This window comes from Primulina eburnea, chromosome 4, assembly GCF_022965805.1.
Source record: "Primulina eburnea isolate SZY01 chromosome 4, ASM2296580v1, whole genome shotgun sequence".
NCBI lineage: Eukaryota > Viridiplantae > Streptophyta > Magnoliopsida > Lamiales > Gesneriaceae > Primulina > Primulina eburnea.
In genome coordinates, this window is record NC_133104.1 from 18,223,880 (window position 1) to 18,244,800 (window position 20,921).

Sequence of the window (20,921 nt, forward strand, 5' to 3'; positions counted from 1 at the left end):
ATCCTAGCTTCTAGTTCAGTTTTAAGTTGCTTATTCTCATTTCTAAGTGACTTAGACTTATTGTACATACTAGTGTAAGCGGAGAGTAATTCATCGTAAGAGGGTACCTCGTCGTCATCCGAGTCGGTCAGATGATCTTCCTTTGCCATGAAGCATAGGGTAGACTCCTCTTCGTTGTCGCTGTCGCTCCACGTGGCTAGAAGGGCCTTCTTCTTGTCTTTGCCGGCCTTCTTCTTGGAGGGACACTCGTTTGCATAGTGACCCTTTTGTTGACAGTTGTAGCAAGTCACTTCCTTCTCAATCTTTTTGTCCTTCTTGTTGAAGTTGGAACTCCGCATGAATCTTTTGAACTTTCTAGTGAGGAGTGCCATTTCTTCATCGTCGCTATCTTCAAGTTGACTGGTCAAGGCGATCCCTTTCGCCTTTACTTTGTCGTCATCTTTCTTTGTCTCCTTCCGGGTAGATACTTCAAGTTCATGGGTCTTTAGGGTCCCATGAAGTTGATCAAGGTCGTAGGATGCCGCATCTCCCTTGTTGGATTCAATGATAGCCGTGCGCTTTGCATCCCATTCCGCCGGTAGTGCTCGAAGGGCTCTCCTCCACACTTGTTTAGTTGGGTAGTTCTCACCAAGTTGGACAAGCTCATTGATGATTTGGGTGAGCCGCCGGAACATGGTGTCGATATCCTCCTTGGGTTCCATCTCAAAGGTCTCGTACTTGAGTTGGAGAAGATCTATCTTCGTTTCTTTGACTTGATTGGTTCCCTCGTGGCAAATCTCCAATTTGTCCCAAATCTCTTTGGCGGAGGTGCAAGCCGAGATTCGGTTGTATTCATTCATATCTAGGGAACAATGAATAATATTCATAGCTTTAGCATTTTGAGAGATAAGTTTCATATCGTCCTTGGTGAGGTTATCCATTCCCTTAGGAATTTCCTTATCATCCACCGTTTTCATGGGGATATAGGGACCTTTCACCGTTATTTTCCAAAGGTCGTAATCGACGGATTGGATGTATAGAGATATTCTATTCTTCCAATATCCGTAATTGGTACCATTGAAAAGAGGGGGACGATTTGCGGATTGTCCTTGGGCATACTCGCTTGCTAGATTGGCCATTTTAAAAGATTTTTGAAAAACTAGGCATTGATACCACTTGAAGAACCTAAAGGGGGGGTGAATAGGTTCTTTAAGGCCCTTTAGCGTTTTTAAAACGAGTTTGCAAAAATTGCAAGCGGAAGACTTGAGGGACAATCACAAATAAAAATGAATGCTTAAAGTAAGTGCGTAAAATAAATGCGTAGTAAAGTAAATGCGTAAAGTAAAGATGGATAGAGATGTTTATGGAAGTTCGACGAAGAATCGTCTACGTCTCCCCTTCTCGATGAGGATCGAGGTATCACTATGACGACTTGGCTTTAGGAGCTCCAAGCTAGCTTTTACAACCACGCCTCGATGCGTCTACTTGGCCTTGAGGGCTCCAAGGATAGCCACGAACTTTACAACCCACTCGAGAGTATTACTTTCACTCTTTTTCTACAACTCTTTTGATATTACAACTCTTTTAATCAACGCACACAAGAGATAGTAGAAAGCTTTGTAAGAGACAAGAGAGAATGGAGTGGGATGATTGAGAATGCATCCTCAAAGGCCTATTTATACTAGTCTTGGACGCCAAGGTTCGGATCTTCTGTTTATACTTCGGAACGTCCGATGTGATTGAAATCAATTTGCGTAATTCTGGAATGACTTCGGATCTTCCGTTCTTGACTTCGTAGGGCCGAACATATGCTTCGGAGGGACCGATCAAACTTCGTTTCTTCCGAACAATTCTTTCAGACAGTGTATGAACAACTTCGGAAGGTCCGAACTCCAGTTCGTATCGTCCGAACATTCCCGCGTTTCCGGAGATTTGAAATCTTCAACACTTCGTAGCTTCCGATCATGTCCATCGTAGCGTCCGGAATCTACTCAATCAACAGTCAGATCAATTTGTCTCCGGATTGAAGTGATTTGATTGCTTGTGTTCGGAACGTCCGATCCAGTCGTCGGAACGTCCGAACTTGCTCCTCGCAGCTTCCGAACAGCTTCTATTTTGCTTCTGATTGGCACGATTTTCGGAACGTCCGAACCAAATTTCGGATCTTCCGAACGTAACCTTGTTCTTAATTTCCTGCATGCCTCAATATAAAACATTAGTACATTTTTAATCCAAGTTTTGGTATCATCAAAACAAAAACTTTGGGATATGTTACAGCATTAAAAACATTAATCTCATCCTCGAGATTTGTATGCGTTTAAGGCGTAACATACCACAACTCAATTATTTACATGTTTTTTTTTATGTGGAAAGGCAAATTCGGATGGGAAGATTTTCAAGTGATGTGTGTGATGACATAATTTCTTGGAACACCGATGAAAAATTATGTATACAAAATAATATTATTATAAATCATTTGGTCGACTTAATTTGATTGTGGTGATAATAGTCAAAACCAGTAGATCATATTAGTTAAACCAGAAAACAAAGAAAGCAGAAGTTCCATCATCGCCTTAACAAAGCTGTACTCTTCGAGTACTTATCGGGTTAGAAAAATAGAAGCAGATCTAAGCAGAACTTGGCTTCACTAGATCAGTACTTAACGGCTTTTACTCGATCGTTTCAATCTTAAATGTTACCGTTACTTTACCAAGTGCGAGTATTAAATGCTTCATTAATGCTGAACAAAGTCATTTAATACGCATTACCTATTTTGGTATGAAACAAGACTGATTGTTTTGTAGCCTTTTTGCAGGAACCTTTTTTTAGCAATAAAGTTGTTTCTATCAGAAGTCAAAGAAGCCGTTTCATTTATAGACTTTGGATTCAAGACTCATATAAATACACGAGATCAACGACGTTTATATGTTACCAAAAACTACGAGCTTATTCTCTAACCTACGAACGTTGATTTGAGCACTCAGAACTTCTTATCATCTTCAAGCTCAATTTAAAGCAAAGCAGCACACGCTTCATAAGAGTTATCTGATCTTTTGAGATTATATTGTGCTTACTGTTTCTTACTCTCTCTACAATCATTATCTCGTTATTAATTATTTGAGAAAAGTTTGTAAACTGGAAAAGAGTCCTTTCCAGAACCTTGTTATATTGAATTATATTGTGTTGAGTTATTAAGCGTTTCAGTAGACAAAGGATAAGTCTTGCTAAAGTGGGTGTGTACTATTGTGTACTGTAAAATCCAAAATCTTTTAGTGATACCTTCTGGAAACAGAAGAAGGGGAGACGTAGAATATTTTATCTTCAAAACTTCCAGAAACAACTACTGTTCCACTGCCTACTGTTATTACTATTTTCACCTTACTCCATCAGATCGTTTCCGCAATTATTATTGTGATCTGCTGGACTTACGCTTGAACAAGAACAACTACAATCTCTAACTGGATTCTAGCACACTTTGCAAAAACTATCATCAAAGGAAACAGTTTATTCACCCCCACTCTAAACTCTACATCGATCCCCAACAAGTGGTATCAGAGCAGATTTCTCTTGTTCTGAAAAATTTACCACAGTTATGGCACATTTTAGCAAGGTTCCCATGTTCTCAAAAGAAGACTTTGATGACTGGAAGATCCGGATGCAAGCTCAACTTGCACCTGAAGATGATGACATGTGGTATGTCATCACATATGGTCCATTAAAAATTTTAAATCCCAATACAGCTATTGCTGTTATTGATGGTGCGCCGCAAATAATCGAGAAACCAAGAAGCGAATGGACTGGCGAAGATAAAAAGAAAGCCAATCTCGACAACGTCGCGAAGGACATTCTTAATAAAACTCTTGATAAGAACACCTTTAGCAAGATCAAGATGTGCTATACCGCAAAAGATGTAATGCTCGGGATATTTATCTGTTAATCTATGATTATTGATTTATGATTAGACGTGATGATGAAGGGGCCAACCGAGACACGAAATGAGATTGCATATGAGAGGGTATGTGCGAGGACAGAACACCTCGCGCATATGCGCGACCAGAAGGCGTGCATATGCGCGAGATGGGCAGAAGACCTCGCGCATATGCGTGAAGTGAGTGCTCACATATGCGCGAGCTGTGCGGAAATATTTGTGCAGAGACAATAAGTCTCGCGCATATGAGCAAAAGTGGTGCGCGCATATGCGCGAGATGCTAAAAGGAAGATTGCTGAGACCAGTAGGTATCGCGCATATGCGCCGGTTGAGGTCGCACATATGCGCGAGACGTGTTGTGTTAAGGTGAATCCATATGCCCCTTTAATGCAAGATATATATATGAATTGTATTATTTTCCTTCATTCTTCAGCAGCAAGAACCTAGAGAATTTCAGCAGAAAATTTAGTGCTTTCATGTACTCGAATTAAATTTACGAAAGATCCCCCGGTTCAATTATCGATCCAAGCTCAGATTTGTGATTCTCTTGTCATCGGCTACAAAAGGACGTAAGTTTTATTGATTTCCAACATGATTTAGATTTTATATGTTGGAGAAATTGTGGTATGCTTGAGAATATGTGTTCTTGAGTTAACGGTAAAGGTATAATCGAAAACAGATTGAAGAAAAGATGTCGTATGTTATTGTTTTCGTTTTACGGCTGATATGGCATGAGTTGTACAGAATTCTGGGGTAATGATATACATATGGTTAATGGTAATGAGTTGTGATATTGAATCTATTGATGATTGAGTTGTCAGTATATTGAAATGATGTTGATGCCGTTGAAATAAATCTAGACCGAATAGTAAGCCTATCACGTAATTATGTTGAGTTGTATGTGAACTCATGCCTCTCAACTGTTATTTAAGATTGGTATTGAAGGTTTTGAAGATTGAGATTGATTTCATCAGACCAAATACCGAACAAAGATAGGTATAAATCAATGTTGAACCAGGAGATACGACTCGAGTCAGATTGGACTTGAGTTTCCTTAAACCACATACTAGATTGTTTATGTTTTGTTGTGTTATACTTTGTCTATTGAGTTATAAAAATGAACTTGATATAGATGAGTCATTGGCAGAGTTGCCAAGTTACTAGATGTTCGGTGGTATCGATGTACGTAGGAGAAGATGGACTCTTATTGTAGATATTCGATACAAAGAGGACCGATGTCTAGGAATAAGATGTACCGCCACTGTGGGGACCCGGACGCTAATCAAGTTCTTAATCATCATTGGGACTAATTAAAAAAATATAAAACAGGCTCTAAATATTTTTTTTTTAAAATGCGGAACGTAGTGAAATCAAACTCATATACATATCAGTATAAAATACAATACAAGTCCTGTACTGCATGCATTCAACAAAACTAAGGTTCAACATCTAAATATCAAGTGTCGAAACTCTATATACATCCAAGTCCGAAGTCTCCACTCTATCACGATCTCTCCTCATCTCCTGGACCCTGATCCTGTCCCACCTGTTGTCATGTACACATACAGACAAAACAACAGCCGGATAACTCCGGTGAGAATAAATCCCAGTATAAATCAATGAAACATGCAATCATATAAACAAATATAAAGCATGTAATCAGGTAACAGTAATATGTATCAAAATCTGAAACATAAACAATCATAGGCTGTCGACAATGCTCATACTCTATCATTCAGAATTGAATTCAGAGTAGATACGGATGGTTACTCTAGAATTCAGTACAGAATAATATTGAGTGTACAGAATAATATAGAATGAATTAAAAGAATTGAAAAATCAGTAGAAGAGTACCGACCAGGAGTACATCTGATTTAGTGATACTCTTGGGCATGTTCAGTATCTTCAGGGATGTTCTGATGATTTTATGCTCATTGTCTTTATGAGATTTGATATAATTGCAGCATCTGATTTATGGAATAGAATATCTGAAGATTGTATTGAATATTCTGAGAACTGTGATGATTGTATACAGAAATTGTTCAGATAAGAATCTTGTTTGAAACAGATTGTATTCAGAATATACGATATCTGAAGTTAGTAAACAAACTGATTTTGTTACAGTTGAGATTGTAATCAGTGACCGATAAATACCGATATCAGAAAGACCAGAAATTTCAGAAATGTCAGAATTGTCAGAGATATATTTTGTCTGATTTGGCAGATTATTTTATTCGACTGTTACTTTATATCTGCTGAGTATTGTTATTATTCTAAATCAGTATTGGAGACATCTTATATTGTTTTGGAAAGCATATTGTATTTGCAGATGAGATATACCAGTTGATCAGAATGACATGAAGATATTTATCAGAAATTCTTGTTTTATGAGTTCACTGAACTCACTAGATCTGTATAGATTAGTGATACTTCATCTCTGATTTGATATTACTGTTGTTTTGAATCCGTTTATGCTACAGATTATTGTGAATCACGGAGAGTATATACAGCTCCAACTAAATCAGAGTTGAATTCGAGAGTTATAGTAAGTCAGGAATGTGATCAGAATGTTCAGAACTAGGTTTCAGTAATCAGAGTCGAGTAACAGATATGAAACTGATTATCTTGTGGTATCAGAATGTTTCAGAATTGTATAACAGAATTGATATCGATAGTCAGAGCCGAATACCAGGTAGGTATATTTTCTTTCATTTATGTTATTAACTGATTGTTATGCCGAATAGCTCGAATCTGAAATTACAGATATTGTCAGAAATGCGCTGTAGTGACTTTAGTTGTCATGTTTGTGACTGAGAATGTATGATATTCGAACAGATAGTTGTGATATAGACAGATTAGATCAGTTATGACAGAATTTGTATTGAAATGTTGGCAGAAATTGTACTGATATGTTTGAATTGCTAACAGAAAAGATAGAAAGATAGAAATCAGAAGATTTATTACAGAATTTGTATATTTCTGATTAGACATGGGGAGTATATTTCGATGAATTTCGTAATAAAATTATTGCAATACTTTCCAGATGGTGATAGGATATGATTGTGATTGACAGATTGTTCAATCTATATCTATCAGTGTGTACCAGATAACGTACAAATATGACCAAATGACACATATTGATTTCAGAGAAATGGTCAGAGTAATCAGAATATTGAGATAGATTATGTCAGATTGTGATTTTGATTGATCTTGGTACTTGTGACAGAATATATCATGAGCTTTCTTTTAGATTCTTTATAGATTGACAGACTGTCAGAATATTTTATCCAGATATTGGAAGATTTTGGTAGAGTTATAGAGTGCTGGATGTTAGCACTAATTGATATCACTTATTATCACTGCGTGACAATAGCTATCAGCTTATCAGATGGGTAATGAGATAGTTATAGACAGGACAATATACGGTGAATGCTACAGATTTCTTTTGGAGAAAATTAAAAGGAAGATGAAGATAGTTCAGAATGGACAGACTTAAGAAACCAACATCGGATGATGACAATTGGTACTTGAAGCTGAAGATGGTATATGTCCTTGATCGGGATAAACTGAGTTGATAACAGCAGATAGTAATGACATTGGTTTGTTATGAACTGTGATTGGTTTATACGGATGTTGTATAACCAACATGGCAAGATTGATTCTGTCAGAAGGACTAGAAAAGTATTATGACATTATACTTAGTGAATTCTTATTCCAGACCGGAATCAGATATTTGAGTTCTGGTTTATACTCTGTTATGCATTTCTTCTGATATCTCTGAATTGATTGTTATGAGTTCGAGGACGAACTCAAATCTAAGAGGGGGAGAAATGTAATGCCCAGGAATTATAGAATTGATAAACCAAGATTATTAATCTCCATTAATATGAGACTCGGAAGATATGGGAATGCATGACATGCAATGAGGGAAGAAAAGACATTAGAAAATAGGGTTTGCAAGACCGCACCCGCGCTCAGAACAGGAGTGCACCCGCGGCGGTCATGCAATGATGGATTTTTGCAAAAAAGGCCGAAGCCACACCGCACCCGCGGTGCCAGACAAGACCGCACCCGCGGTTGAGTGGCAGAAAGTTGGTGTTTTTGGAAATGGCCAGACCGCACCTGCGGTGCTAACAGGAGCGCGCCCGCGGTGGGGTCACCGCACCCGCGGTGTTGGAAGGACCGCACCCGTGGTCTGAGCTTTCGGGAAATGCCAGGATAGGCATTGCACAACCGCACCCGCGGTACAATACACGACCGCACCCGCGGTCTAACGTGTAATGTAAAGAATGAAGCCACGTTTCAAAGCTTGCATGCAGTATATATATAACTGATTGACACGTTATTCCTTAGAAAAATCGGAAAAAGGGACGAGATTTTGGAAAGAAAATCCTTACGCCTTTTAGATTTACGATTGTGGAAGATCCGTCTATCAGAATTCAAATCTGAACGCAGTACCGTGTTCCTCTCGACTCGAGCTACACAAGGACGTAAGTTTCATTACGTTTTGCAGTGTTTTTACATTATGATGTTGTCCGAATTTAATATGATTCAGATATGGTGTTTCTGCTACCATATCTATTGTATAATCGAAGTCAGATTTTAGAATAGACTGGTTATGCAATTGTTATTAATTGTGAAAGATATTGATTGATATTTTGATATCAGAATTGTGTTAGTATTCAGATTTTGAGTTATATTGACACCGATTATGAGTTGCAGTATTATATTTGTGATGTTCAGATTGACGGGGTTATTCAGATTGTATTGTTGTGCCGTCGAAACATCAGTTGAGTTAGATTAATCAGATTCAGATATGATTTCGATTAGATTGTGATATTACTGATATGACTTAGATTGTGTCTTGTTTAGATATTGATCAGATTGTATACTGATTTCAGTATTGATCAGAACAGATTGTGTATGGAGTTATTCACTGATACAGCGTATTCGATATTGTCATTTCAGATTGATCTGGACAGAGTTGAATACAGATCATCGTCTTCGTCAGACCGGGACGACAAAGGTATAATTCATGTGATATATGGGAAGACATAACTCAAATAAGATCCTATTTGAGTTTCCCAAAAAAATCACATACTAGATTAATGTTATATTCTGATATGAATATGCTTTGTTTATATGCTGATATGCTACTGCTTTGTTTATAGATTTATATGCATTGCATTTAAGATAGGGAGTCTTGACAAATCCGTCAAACTTCTAGATGTTCGGTGATATCACAGCTTAGGGGAAGATCATTATCCTATTGTAGATGTGGATACAGATCAGGCCGAAGTCTAGGAATAAGACGTACCGTCACCCCGATTGGGAGGGTAGGTGATAGATCGTCTTATTCACACCGGGATCCCTAGAATTATAGTTGAATCGAGTCTAGACATGATTTGACTAGAACTGCATGTGTTTATAGATATGGTTTCAGAGACTATGAAACCCATGTTTATTGCTTTCAGTTATGACAGCATGTTTATATGATTTGATTTAAATTGCATGTTTATCTGAATTGAGTTGCATGCTTATTTGGATTTTATTTCGTAGATTATGAAATCTATTATTTCTGAATATGATCATGATAGCATGTTTTATGATTTAGATTGGTTCTATACATGCTTACCATGTTTTATACTGGGATTTATTCAAACCGGAGTTATCCGGCTGTTGTCTTGTTTTGTATGTGTGCATGACAACAGGTGGGGCAAGATCGGGGTCGAGAAGATGATGAGAGAAGACGAGTTTAGTGTGGTGATTCCGGACTTGGATATAGATAGATTTTATTACTTGAACTTTAGTAGTCGAACCTTAGATTACTTGAGAGACTGTTGTACATTATTGTATCTTTGTACTGAAACGTAGTTTTATACAGATATGTATATTACGTAGATGCCATTACCTTCCGCACTTGTATTTTAAAAAGAAAAATTTTTAGACCCTGTTTTATATGAATTGATAATTAAATCCCAAAGATAATTAAGAAAAGATAAGTGTCCGGGTCCCCACAAAGAGAACAAGTACATCAGGCAAATCAATGCAAATATCAATGCAATAAAGTAAAGTATGTGATTTAGGGAAACTCAAGTTTAAACCGACTCAAGTCGATCTCCCAGTACCACATTGACTTATACCTTTCTTTCGTCGGTTTCTGGCTCAGTCAAAGTCCTGAATTCACAGTCTGTCTAGAAATGACAATATCAATAATTTCATGTCAATATACCTTTCAAATCAATAACAATCTGATCAATCTTGATTTAATTCAAAATCAACGGCATCACGGTACAACTCAGTATCCCCGTCAATACCACATCACCAGATAACAGTTACAATCTATAATCCATATCCAATACAATCCGTGATCCAATCACAATTCAAAGTTGTCAGGTATAAATCAACGGCATATTTGGCTTGTCGGTCCTGAGCTGCCTTCATTTTATTTTGAATCAATTTCACTTTCTCAGTCATATCTCTGATCATATCAGGTCCAGTCTCAGGAACTTCAGAGGTATCATCCCAATATAATGGAGATCTGCATTTCTTTCCGTACAACGCTTCAAATGGGGCCATCTCAATACTCGTCTGATAGCTGTTGTTGTACGAAAATTCACAAAGTGGCAATGCATCTTGCCAATTAGTGCTAAAATCTAGCATTATAGCTCTCAGCATATCTTCCAATGTCTGGATCGTACGCTCTGACTATCCGTCAGTCTGTGGATGATATGCGGTACTCAAATGTAATTTCGTGTCAAGAGCTTGCTGTAAACTTTGCCAGAAGTGCGAAGTGAATCGAGGATCACGGTCTGACACAATCGACTTCGGCACTCCGTGCAGTCTAACCACTTCTCGGACATAAATATCAACCATCTGGTCATATCTATAGGTCATTTTGTGTGGTCAAATTCTGTAACAATCCTCCTGGTTTCTTTCTTTCAGCCTTCACCTTTTGGCAATTCAGACACTTTAATACAAATGTAGCAATGTCCGCTTTCATTTGTTTCCACCAGTATTGTGTCTTCAAGTCATTATACATTTTCCTACCCCCAGGATGAATGCCAAAACGACTGTTGTGCGCTTCTGACAGTATTCGCTGTCTCAAATCTGAAACATTCGGCACAACAAGACGATTATTCACATAAAAAATGTCATTTCTCACCTGATATTCCGATCGATGTCCAGCTCTGACCATTGCAATCGAATTCTGTATGTTCTGATCTACCTTCTGTGCCTCTTTGATTTTCACTGTCAATGCCGGTTCAGCTCGAATTGCACATAATCTCAGAGGCTGACAATCTGTTTCAAACGCTAATCCAGACAAACAACAGTCTTCTATCAAATTTGAAACGCCTATTGTCGATAAGGATAGGCACATACCTTTCGATTCAGCGCATCTGCTGCTGCATTGGATTTCCCTGGATAATATTTTATTTCACAATCAAAGTCTTTCAGTAAATCTAGCCATCTCCGCTGTCTCATATTCAGCTCTGATTGCGAAAACAGATATTTCAAGCTCTTGTGATCAGAATATATTTCGAATTTCTCACCATAGAGGTAATGTCGCCATATCTTCAATGCAAAAACTATGGCTGCCAATTAAATATCATGAATTGGGTAAGGAGTTTCATGGGGTTTCAGCTGTCATGAGGCATAAGCGATCACATGCCCTCGCTGCATTAAGACACAACCCAATCCTCGGTGAGATGAATCACAATAAACGACCAAGTCACCAGTACCTGAAGGAATCGTCAACACAGGCGCACTGGTTAATCTCTTTTAAATTCCAGAAAACTGGATTCACAGTCTTCTGACCAAACAAACGTGGCATTCTTCTGAGTCAATTGCGTAATTGGTTTGGCAATACTCGAAAAATCTTTAATGAATCGACGATAATATCCTGCCAAACCCATAAAACTGAGATATTCCGGCGCAGATGTAGGTCTCGGCCAAGAAATCACGGCTTCAACCTTACTGGGATCAACTGATATACCGTGTCCCGATATAATGTAACCCAAAAACACAACCTGTTTCAGCCAAAACTCGCATTTCGACAATTTAGCATACAGTTTCTCCGTCCTCAAAATTCTCAACACAGTCCTCAGATGATTAGCATGCTCAATCATATTCTTTGAATAAATCAATATATCATCAATGAATATGATAACAAAATCATCCAAATATTTCTGAAAGACACGGTTCATAAATCCCATAAATACCGCCGGTGCATTCGTCAAACCAAATGGCATGACAATAAATTCATAGTGTCCATACCTGGTTCTGACTGCTGTCTTAGAGATATCAGAGTCCCTGACTCTCAGTTGATGGTATCCAGATCTCAAATCGATCTTGGAATACACCGAAGAACCCTGCAACTGATCAAACAAATCATCAATACGAGGCAATGGATATTTATTCTTTACCGTTTCCTTGTTCAGCTGCCGATAGTCGATACAAAGTCTCATCGACCCGTCTTTCTTCCTCACGAACAGTACTGGAGCACCCCAAGGAGATACACTCGGTCTGATATACCCCTTGGCCAGTAAATCTTCCAACTATTCTTTCAGTTCTTTCAATTCGATCGGTGCCATCCTGTAGGGAGCCCTAGAAATCGGAACTGTTCCTGGCATTAATTCAATGCTGAAGTCTATCTCTCGAATTGGAGGCAATCCAGGAATCTCATCTGGAAAGACATCAACAAATTCGCACACCACTGGCAAATCCGCCAATGATGGGCTCGATTTCAGTAAATCAACTGAATATACCAGGAATCCATCCGCTCCCTTCTGCAATAATCGAGTCATATTCATTACAGATATCAAAGGAATTCTAGCACGAGAACCCTTACCATAAAATTTCCACTCCTCAGCCATTTCAGGTCTGAATCCAACTATCTTATGGAAACAATCAACTGTAGCTCGGTACTTGGTTAGCATATCGATCCCGACAATACAATCAAAATCAGATAAACCAAGCACAATACAGTCTAACTCAATCGTATGCCATCGTACTACAGTATACACGATTTAACAGATTTTACTGATATCAAACTTGTTCCTAACGGAGACGTGACAGATACTACTGCAGACAATGACTCAATAGACAAAGAATGCATCAACGCAAATGGCTCAGATATAAATGTATGAGATGCACCAGTATCAATCAGTACATATGCAGGATAACCAGAAATAAAACAGTTACCTGCCACAACATCATCAGTGCATCCTGTGCCTGCTCCTCGGTCAAAGCAAAAACTCTGGCCTGCTGTCTCGGAGGCTGGCTCACTGTCTGGCCCCCTCCTGGCCTCTGCTGTGACTAGGAAGACGGTGCTGGCTGAAAAGTATGCACGGCAGATGGTCGTCTACCTGCCTGAGCTACTGATCCCGATGACTCAGCTGCCTGTGATCCCTGGGCACTCCTCTGGGGACACACTCGAGCAAAGTGTCCTTGCTGTCCACAAATACGACAGCTGCCAACCACTCCTCGGCACTGATCTGTGGAATGCCTCCCTCCACAAGTACCACAGTACGGTCCTGTATAGCTCTGGCCCTGACTAATCTGTCTAGAGCCACTCGAACTGGACGAGCTAGTTCCCGATTTCTTGAATTGCTTCCCTCTAGCCCTCAATAAATCCCTCTTCCTGCTACTGCTGCTGCCACCTTCAAATCGAGGAGGTGGTTGTTGCTGTCCCGATACTGGAAGCACAAACGAAGCCTCTCTCTGTCTCATCAGACCTGCTTCGGCTCCCTTGGCTCTATTCAAGGCATCGGTAAAATTATTTGGCCTCCCGGTATTCACCAGGGTGAAGATTTCAGGATTAAGCCATTTATGAACTGGTCCGCAACCGCCTCATCATGTTCAGATACGTGGGGAGCAAATCTGAGCAGTGTAGAGAACTTAGCCACATAGTCCTAAATGTTTAACTGGCCTTGTCTCAAATTTGCGAACTCGGCTCCATTGTCCTTCCTATAAGATACTGGAAAGAACCGTAGATAAAATTCAGACTTAAACACATTCCAGGTAATGGCCGTACCTCGTTGTTCCAATGACCGTTTCGTCGTAATCCACCAGTGTTTAGCAACGTCATGCAGTTGGTGTCCTATCAGTTTCACCCTCTTTTCCTCCGTACATTCCGAAGATTCGAACATCGCTTCAATATTGTCCAACCATCTTTCACATTCCACGGAATTCTCCGTACCTTTCAAAGTCGGTGGATGAAATGACTGAAACCTTTTCAACAGTTTCTCCATCGGTGTAGGAGTCACATCCATGGGAGGATTTGATGTACTCCCCTGTTCTGGTATTCTTCTCGGAGGCATATCTGAAATAAAAAGGATTAGCAATCCCAATCCCAAAGTTCTATTTCAGTCCTCCTCCGATCATCTTACTGCTGATCCAGAATCGGCTCTGATTCGTTCTTAATAATACAGGTTTTCAAATCAAGTCAGATAAACAGACAAACATGCATTATAAAGCAGTAAATCATGCTAGCAATCAAAACAGGAAAGAAAACACATTCTACCCCGCTCACTAGCTCATATCTCAATCTCAAGGATCTATGGCTCTGATACCACCTGTTTTGGGGACCCGGACGCTAATCAAGTTCTTAATCATCATTGGGACTAATTAATCAATTATAAAACAGGGTCTAAAATTTTTTTTTAAAATGCGGAACGTAGTGAAATCAAACTCATATACATATCAGTATAAAATACAATACAAGTCCTGTACTGCATGCATTCAACTAAACTAAGGTTCAACATCTAAATATCAAGTGTCGAAACTCTATATACATCCATGTCCGAAGTCTCCACTCTATCACGATCTCTCCTCATCTCCTGGACCCTGATCCTGTCCCACCTGTTGTCATGTACACATACAGACAAGACAACAGCCGGATAACTCCGGTGAGAATAAATCCCAGTATAAATCAATGAAACATGCAATCATATAAACAAATATAAAGCATGTAATCAGGTAACAGTAATATGTATCAATATCTGAAACATAAACAATCATAGGATGTCGACAATGATCATACTCTATCATTCAGACTAGACTCAATCCTAGTCTAGGGATCCCGGTTTCCAGATGTGGTGTTCCTATATCGAATTCCGTAATAGAAGGAATTCTGTTCCTATTACTCGATATAACCAAATATGGTGTTCCTATATCGAATTCCGTAATAGAAGAATTCCAATCCTATTACTCGATATAACCAAACATCCGGCGTCCTGACCTAACCGTCATGGACTGTAGCTCTATCGCTAATATCCCATCTTGAGACATCGTGCAATGTGCCCGTGGCGATTCCACCAGTATCAGGCACTTCTGTCACAAGATTACTCGTCTAATACCTGCTAACTATATTCAAGAGAACAAGTACATCAATAAAATCAATGAAAATATCAATGCAATAAAGTAAAGTATGTGATTTAGGGAAACTCAAGTCTAAACCGACTCAAGTCGATCTCCCAGTACCACATTGACTTATACCTTTCTTTCGTCGGTTTCTGGCTCAGTCAAAGTCCTGAATTCACAGTCTGTCTGGCAATGACAATATCAATAATTTCATGTCAATATATCTTTCAAATCAATAACAATCTGATCAATCTTGATTTAATTCAAAATCAACGGCATAACGGTACAACTCAGTATCCCCGTCAATACCACATCACCAGATAACAGTTACAATCTATAATCCATATCCAATACAATCCGTGATCCAATCACAATTCAAAGCTGTCAGGTATAAAGCGATATACCCTAAAAATTCATAACAATTCCATAATCAGTCCGTTTCTAAATCTGACTTCGATTCTATGATGTCTAACATGTCAAGAACATCATATATGAATCCTATTCAATTCTGAAAACATCATAATTTCAAAGCATGTCAAAACTTAGCAAAAATTACGTCCAGTTGTAGCATACGTCGATAGGATTACAGTACTGAAGTCAGATTACAATTTGGACGGACGGATTTCTCAGAAAAGGCGTAAGGATTTTCAGTGAACTTTCTCGAGCTTCTTTCTCGGTTTCCTTCTTTCTGAATCTTAAAAAAATGAAGGATACGTATATATATATCAAATGGTTCGGTTGAAGAAACGTGGCATTATTTCACATATTTCGGTCGGCGCTCGGGCGGTGCTAAATTAGCACTCGAGCACGGCATCCTCTGTCCGAGCTTCTCGAATTTCACACTGGCGCTCGGGCGGTCACAAACTACCGCCCGGGCGCCACTTCTTCTGCCCGAACGATGCTCCTATTGAACATTGGCGCTCGGGCGGTCATTTTCTACCGCTCGGGCGCCAATAGTTCTGTCCAAAGTTGCACCCTTCATATGTAATCTTATTTCGTGTCCCGATTAATCCTCTCATAATCATATCAAATTATAAATCAATAATTACAGATTACCAGGATTAAATTTCCGGGCATTACAGCCACCCTGATTGGGAGTAGGTGGGAGATTTGTTACATCTTATTCACCTCGGGATCCCTAGACCTAGATGTGAGTCGAGTCAAAGAGTTTTATATGTATTTACCAAATTGTCATAGATTATGATTTATATTCTTTGATACATGGTTTATGCTTTTGTACATGAGTTTCTGCATTGCATGTATACATGTTTTATACTGGGATTTATTTTCACCGGAGTTTCCGGCCGTTGTCGTGTTTGTATGTGTGCGTGGCAACAGGTGTGACGGGATCAGCATCGAGAAGAGCTTGAACGAGTGATGATTAGCATGGTGATTCGGGCTTAGATAAGACTGTGTTGGTCTATTCCTAGACTTGTAGTAAAGAACAATAAACACTAGTTATGTGAATTGTATTTGGAATAAATTTGTACTTGAATCATGTTTTGTAGACTTTACCTTTGATCTTGTATAATAAAAAAGTTTAACTTATTGTACGCTTGTATATATTTTGGCTAGTAATGCTTTGATATAAGCAATTTTTTTTATCAAGTAGCATACACAATTGATCCAATTAGTCCCAAAGAACGATTGAGAAGAAAAGTTAGCACCCGAGTCCCCACAACATGTGGTATCAGAGCTGTAGGTTATGTAGACTGAGATAGAAGAGAGTGATCAGGGTAGATTGAGTCTTTTTCCTTGCTTACTTATTGATACTAGCATGGGAATAGTATATTGTTATTATACTTATGTTATATGCTAGCATGAAAGCATGTTTTGTTGCTTTGAAAGTACATGTTTGCTTGATTTATTTAGTTGATTGAAATGTGTACTGATAAAGAATGAATCAGGACCGATTCTGGATCAAAGATAGAATGATCAGAGGAGGACTGAGACAAATTATATGTATGAGAAAATTAATCCTTTCGATAATCAGATATGCCTCCTCGAAGAGCAGCAGTCATAGATCTAGAACAGGGCAGTACATCCAATGACCCTATGGACGTGACAGCTACACCGATGGAAACCTTGCTGAAACGGTTTCAGTCATTCAGACCACCAACACTGAAAGGCACCGAGAATTCTTTTGACTATGAAAGCTGGTTAGATGATATCGAGATGTTGTTTGAGTCCCTCGACTATGCAGATGAATGAAGGGTGAAACTGATTGGGCATCAATTACAAGAGGTTGCAAAGAATTGGTGGATTACAACCAAGACAGCATTGGAACGACGAGGTACAGAAATTACATGGAAAGTTTTTAAAACTGAGTTTTATCAACGATTCTTTCCAGTGTCATATCGGAAGGACAAGGGGGCAGAATTTGCAAACTTGAGGCAAGGGCAGTTGAATATTGAAGAATATGTTGCCAAATTCTCTACATTGCTATGTTTTGCGCCTCATGTGGCCGAGAATGATGAAGCCGTAGCTGATCAGTTTATCATCGTCTTAAATCCTGACATTTTTACGTTGGTGAATACGGGACGACCAAAAAATTTTGCTGACGCTTTGAATAGGGAGAAAGGTGCTGAAGCTGGTTTGATTAAGCAGCAAGAAGCATGGTATGTTGCTCAGACACCGAGACCTCCACAGCCTACCGCACAGTTTTCACCACCTCCTCCTAGATTCGAGAGGGGTGGTAGCAGTAGTGGTAAGAAAGATTTGTTAAAAGCCAGAGGGAAAAATTTCAAGAAAATCTGGCAGTAGTTCATCCAGCTCCAGTGGCCCGAGACAGAGTGGTCCTAGCCAGAGTTACACTGTTGTGTATTGCACTACTTGCAGTGGAAGGCATCCCACAGAGCAGTGCCAAGGAGTGGCGGGTAGATGCAATGTCTGCAAACAACCGGGACATTTCGCTAGAGTTTGCCCACGGAGAGGTGCACAGTGATCTCAAATTGTGGGATTATCTGGTTCAGTAGCTCATACGGAGAGACATGCATCTTTTGTACACTCTTTTCAGCCGGCACCTGCACAGTCTCAGCCGTGGCCTGGAGGAAGCCAGACGGTGAGCCAACCTCTGAGACAACAGGCCCATGTGTTTGCATTGACTGAAGAACAGGCCCAGGACGCACCTGATGATGTTATTGCAAGTTACTGTTTTCTCTGTGGTTACCCTGCTCATGTATTGATAGATACCGGTGCATCCCATACATTTATAGGTGAACGATTTGCATTGATGCATGCTTTGCCTGTTGAGTCATTATCCACAATAGTCTCTGTTTCTTCTCCTTTGGGGAGTGGTTTAATATCAGTAACTTCTGTTAGAAATTGTATGCTACAGTTAGAGGATAATGAGATTGAGTTAGATTGAATTGTATTTGGGTTGTCAGATTTTGATTGTATTATCGGTATTGATATGTTAACCAAGTACAGAGCTACCGTAGACTGTTTTCACAAGATTGTCAGATTCAGATCGGAAATGGCTGATGAGTGGAAATTCTATGGTAAGGTTTCCAGATCTCGGATTCCTTTGATATCGGTATTATCAACGTCTCGATTGTTATAGAAAGGAGTAGAATAATTTCTTGTATATTCAGTGGATGTACTAAAAACGAGCCCTTCATTGACAGATTTGCCAGTGGTGTGTGGATTTGCCGACGTTTACCCTGACGAGATTCCGAGATTGCCTCCTTCCGACAAGTCTCCCTTTGGGGGAGCAGAGCAGTCAAAGAATGAATGAACCAAAGCAAATGATTTTGATTGACTGCCTCCATTATGTTGTTGCTCGAGAGATAGATTTTAGCATTGATCTCATACCAGGTACCGTTCCTATATCCAGAGCTCCGTACAGAATGGCGCCAATTGAACTGAAAGAAGACTCAGTTAGAAGATCTTCTGGCCAAGGGATACATAAGACCGAATGTTTCTCCTTGGGGCGCTCCGACACTGTTTGTTAGAAAGAAAGACGGTTCCATGAGGTTCTGTATAGATTACCGAAAACTGAAAAGGCTACGGTAAAGAATAAGCCGTATAGATTATTTATTTTATCAGTTGCAGGGTTATTCTGTATATTCCAAGATCGGTTTGAGATCTGGATATCATCAGCTGAGAGTTAGAGATTCCGATATATCTAAGACAAAGTTCAGAACCAGGTATGGACATTATGAGTTTATTGTCATGCCATTAGGTTTGACGAATGCCCCAGCTGTATTTATTGGTTTGATGAACCGTGTCTTTCAGTATTGATGATATTTTTATATATTCGAAGAATATGATTGATCATGCTGAGCATTTGAGAACTGTGTTGCAAATTCTGAGAGCTCAGAAATATATGCTAAACTGTTGAAATGTGAGTTTTGGCTTAGACAGGTTGTATTTCTGGATCATATCATATCCGGATATGGTATATCCGTTGATCCCAACAAGGTTGAAGTAGTGATTTTGTGGCCGAGACCGACATCCGTACCAGAGATCCATAGTTTTATGGGTTTGGCCGGATACTATCGACGATTTATTAAAGACTTCTCCAGTATTGCGAAGCCGATTACACAGCTGACTCAGAAGAATGCTCTGTTTGTTTGGTCTAAGGAATGTGAGTCCAGTTTCCTTGAACTGAAGAAGAGATTGACCAGTGCACCGGTATTGACTATCCCCTCAGGTACTGGTGATTTCGTTGTTTATTGTGATGCTTCTCACAGTGGACTGTGTAATAGCCGAGCCCGGTGTACGCGTTTCGGTTCGATTTTAGTTGCTTTGGAATAGTGTTTTGCCGTGAGTAGAGTGCACCCGCGCTCTTAACTGGAGTGCCCCCGCGGTGTACTGTGCTGTTTTGGAGTTGGAATGCCGTGAGCACACCGCACCCGCGGTGATGTAGAGACCGCCCCTGCGGTAGAGACCGCACCCGCGCTGCTTGCGTCGCCGCACCCGCGCTGTTCGTGTTCCAGAATTTTTGAGATTGCCGTAACCATAGCGCACCCGCGGTCCTTGTGTTGGCGCACCCGCGGTGAAGGTATGGGCGAGTTTTTAAGCTACTTTTTGGAGTGGTTGGCCATACTTTCCCTTTCTTTTCTCCTCCATTCTCGACTTTTCTCTCCATTTCTAGGGTTTTTGGTCATTTCTTTCACTTCCTATCTTCGATTCAAGCGTTTGTTTGGAATTTCGACTTGAGATCGACGTTCTCCTTGGTGCTAGGAAGCTTGGGTAAGTTTTTGGTGCGATTCTGTTAAGGTTGTAAATTAAGAGTTGTTTAGGTTGGTTGTTTATGTGGATTTATGGATTATTTAGCTTGTAATCTTGGATATTTAGTTGATATTGGTGTTATTTGTGGATTATTTGTTGTAGGTGGTGATCAAGAGCTAAGTTGAGGTGTTTGTTGTGGTTTGTAAGTGGAAATTCATTCCTTTTGCTCACATGATTTTATATGTATGTGTTTCAAAGAGTTTATTGTGTTATTCCCTTTCATTTGATCCATAGTATGTATTGTTATATGTATTGGAGGCATTGTATGTCTCATTATTGATTAAAGGGAATACAAAGAGATATATAGAGTTCAAAGTGATTGTTAAAAACAGAGAAGAGTTTAAATGTTTTCGGATTGATAAATACATAGTCAGAGATTGCATGCAATATTAGATGATCATCGCCCAGAGGCTTA